The sequence below is a fragment of the Oncorhynchus tshawytscha genome, linkage group LG22 (genome assembly GCF_018296145.1).
Source record: "Oncorhynchus tshawytscha isolate Ot180627B linkage group LG22, Otsh_v2.0, whole genome shotgun sequence".
Classification (NCBI taxonomy): domain Eukaryota; kingdom Metazoa; phylum Chordata; class Actinopteri; order Salmoniformes; family Salmonidae; genus Oncorhynchus; species Oncorhynchus tshawytscha.
The window spans coordinates 40,503,219-40,507,322 of NC_056450.1; positions in this window are offsets into that span (position 1 = coordinate 40,503,219).

Genomic DNA, 4,104 nt, shown 5'->3' on the forward strand with positions numbered 1-4,104 from the left:
ATTTAAATGATGCCCATTAATCATCATGCTTCTGTGTGTGTGTGTGTGTGTGTGTGTGTGTGAGTGAGTGAGCCTGCATCTGCACGCTTCCATATATGTGTGTGTGTGTGTGTGTGTGTGTGTGTGTGTGTGTGTGTGTGTGTGCATGTGTGTGTGTGTGTGTGTGTGTGTGTGTGTGTGTGCGTATGTGCGAGTGAGCCTGCATGTGCACGCTTCTGTGTGTGTGTGTGTGCGTATGTGTGTGCACGTGTGTGTGTGTGTGTGTGTGTGTGTGTGTGTGTGTGTGTGTGTGTGTGTGTGTGTGTGTGTGTGTGTGTGTGTGTGTGTGTGTGTGTGTGTGTGTGTGTGTGTGTGTGTGTGTGTGTGTGTGTGTGTGTGTGTGTGTGTGTGTGTGTGTGTGTGTGTGTGTGTGTGTGTGTGTGTGTGTGTGTGTGTGTGTGTGTGTGTGTGCACGTGTGTGTGTGTGTGTGTGTGCGTGAACATTCAACATGTACCTCTGTAGGTTGTATTGGCGGGAGGCATTGAGAGTGATGGTGTCATCGGACGATGTCACCGAGGTCAGATGAAGCCAGAAGAACGCGATGAAAGAGGTCTAACATGAGGAGTAGCAGCATTAACAGCAGCACTGACTGACAGGCTCTATAATATGAAGGAAGATTGTCACACAGTAAATCAAGGAGAGTTTAAATCACAGCGTTACATTTTGGGGGGGGGGGGGTTAAATTGACTCTACCGTGAGTTAGGTAGCCTAGTGGTTAGAGCGTTGGGCCAGTAACCGAAAGGTTGCTGGATCGAATCCATGAGCTGACAAGGTAAATATCTGTCGTTCTGACCGTTTTTTGTTGTTTGTTTTGTGTGGTACAAGCAGCTAACTGACAACGGGACGGCCGGGCATCCGTCCCGGTTGAGTCCGTTTCCGTCGTTACTTGGACTCTTTACAACATGCTAGGTGTTATAGCAAACGTGTCTTTGGTTGCCAAGGCAACCCCCCCCCCCCTCCCCTCCTCTCCCCTCCAGCAGCACAGCACATGCAATGAAGAGCAGAGGAGAGGGAAACAATTGTTTTTCCACCTACATTTATTAATTTTTTATTATGTTTTGCTATTCAAATGATTATAATGGTGACTGGTTGACCAATAACCTTAATCCAAACATTCCATAACTGTCACAGTCCTAGCTCTGATGATCATTGGCTTGATCGCCTGCAACCCATAACAATCTCCACCCAGTTGACTGCTTTAAAATGAGGTCATCTAGAACCCTCCTTCTTCCTCTATGAACCTATGACCTCCATCTTCACTGACCTTCCTAGGTTCTGGCCTTTCTAGGGAGTTTTTCCTAGCCACCGTGCTTCTACACCTGCATTGCTTGCTGTTTGGGGTTTTAGGCTGGGTTTCTGTACAGCACTTTGAGATATCAGCTGATGTACGAAGGGCTATATAAATAAATTTGATTTGATTTGATTTGATTTGACCTCGACAGTGGTTGGCTCTCTTAGGCGGCGTTCACCTCCTCTCATTCTCTCCCTCTTATCTGGGGCGGCAAGGTAGTAAATAAAGGTCAAATAAAAATCTGTTTAACTGATAAATTCCTCTCTCCTGTGCTGCAGTTTAAAGGGGCCAGTCTGCGACGTGTACAGCTGTTTCTGATCATCAACGTCATGGGGGGGGCTTCCGTTTCGGTGTTTTGATGTTGGACTGGAGAGAGAGGGAGGGAGGGCCTCCTGGAGGTTGGTTCAAACGCCCTCTGACCTTTCAGTGGGATCAAAGAGTGGTGAAGCGGCTTCTGTCTCAGTTTAGGGGGCTGTTGAATAACCTGGTCCCAGGTCTGTTTAGGGGGCTGTTGAATAGCCTGCTCCCAGGTCTGTTTAGGGGGCTGTTGAATAGCCTGGTCCCAGGTCAGTTTAGGGGCTGTTGAATAGCTTGCTCCCAGGTCAGTTTAGGGGGCTGTTGAATAGCCTGTTGAATGTTGAGCCTGCTCCCAGGTCAGTTTAGGGGGCTGTTGAATAGCCTGCTCCCAGGTCTGTTTAGGGGGCTGTTGAATAACCTGGTCCCAGGTCAGTTTAGGGGGCTGTTGAATAGCCTTGTTCTAGGTCTGTTTATGCATTTGTCTACTCCATTGTCATTGTCAAGCCACAGATGCAAATCCATAAGGAGTTGGCAAGGGAGCAGAAGCAGACGGGCTAGAGGAGCCAGGTTAGAGGGAGGAGCCAGGCTAGAGGGAGGAGCCAGGCTAGAGGAGCCAGGTTAGAGGAGCCAGGCTAGAGGAGCCAGGCTAGAGGGAGGAGCCAGGCTAGAGGGAGGAGCCAGGCTAGAGGGAGGAGCCAGGCTAGAGGTGCCAGGCTAGAGGGAGGAGCCAGGCTAGAGGGAGGAGCCAGGCTAGAGGTGCCAGGCTAGAGGGAGGAGCCAGGCTAGAGGGAGGAGCCAGGCTAGAGGGAGGAGCCAGGCTAGAGGAAGGAGCCAGGCTAGAGGGAGGAGCCAGGTTAGAGGAGCCAGGTTAGAGGAGCCAGGCTAGAGTAGTCAGGCTAGAGGGAGGAGCCAGGCTAGAGTAGTCAGGCTAGAGGGAGGAGCCAGGCTAGAAGAGCCAGGCTAGAGGGAGGAGCCAGGCTAGAGGGAGGAACCAGGCTAGAGTAGTCAGGCTAGAGGGAGGAGCCAGTCAACATGGGTTTTTTCACTTTATTCCTGACTCTTCTGATGAAATGCAAAAAATGCAAAGTAATCTACAGTGCCTTGCATAAGTACTCAGACCCCACATTCAGACCCCAGACCTCACATGTTATTGTGTTACAAAGTGGGATTCAAATGGATTTAATTTTCTTTTTTTGTCAACAATCTACACAAAATACTGGAAGACAAATGACATATTTTTTAAAGATAAATACAAAATTCATAACTAAAATATCCGTAGTTATATTTTAACAAATCAGACATTGAATATCTCTTTAAGCATGGTCAAGTTAATAATTATGCTGTGGATTATACAGTGAGTGTACAAAACATTAGGAACACCTGCTCTTTCCATGTCATAGACTGACCAGGTGAATCCAGGTGAAAGCTATGATCCCTTATTGATGTCAATTGTTAAATCCACTTCAGTCAGTGTAGATGAAGGGGAGGAGACGGGTTAAAGAAGGATTTTTAAGACTTGAGACAACTGTGACATGGATTGTGTGCCATTCAGAGGGTGAATTGGAAAAACAAAAGATTGAACGGGGTATGGTAGTCGGTGTCAGGCACACCGGTTTGAACTGCAACGCTGCTGGGTTTTTCCACACTCAACAGTTTCCCGTGTGTACCAAGAATGGTCCACCACCCAAAGGACATCCAGCCAACTTGACACAACCGTGGGAAGCATTGGGAGTTAACATGGGCCATTATCCCGACAGAACGCTTTCGACACCTTGTAGAGTCCATTCCCCCGATGAAATCCATCCACTGTTTCCATGGCAACCTGTCACCAATGACATTTTGGAGGAAGCGGGGTAGGAGGAGCAAGAGGACGAGAGGAGAAAAGGATTCTGATATGCTCTCTCCTTCTCCTCTCTCATCCCACCATCCCCCTCTACAGAGGATCTATTGAGTCAGTCGCTCTTATGCTCAATAGACATATACCACTGAGGTCTATATATATATAAAAATATATATATATATATATATGACAATACATAGAGATTTATTTCAACATTCTTTTTTAGGAGAGGACATTTTGCTCATATCAAATTACATACCCGTCTTCTAAAATCCTGTGGCTGCCTTTTATAATCAATAGGCTATGTTGATCTAATTTGCCAATTAAATTATGCAATTGTCAATTAAACTTAACATATGATGATGTCTGTCTCATCATGTCTTGACTGGATGCAGATGTGCCCTCATAAATCTGAACTGCCTGTAATGACGATAAAATTCCACTGGGGGAGCTCATTCCAAAGAAAAAAGTTCCTCTGATCCCCCCAAAAAAAAAAAAAAAAATCTGTATTGTAATTACCTCAAATAGAGGCTTTTGGATTGCTGCAACAATCATATTCAAAGGTGAGAATTAACCTCTACTGAGCATCTACTACTGAGACCAGAGCAATGTGTAGGCCGATATTATTTTAGTGTC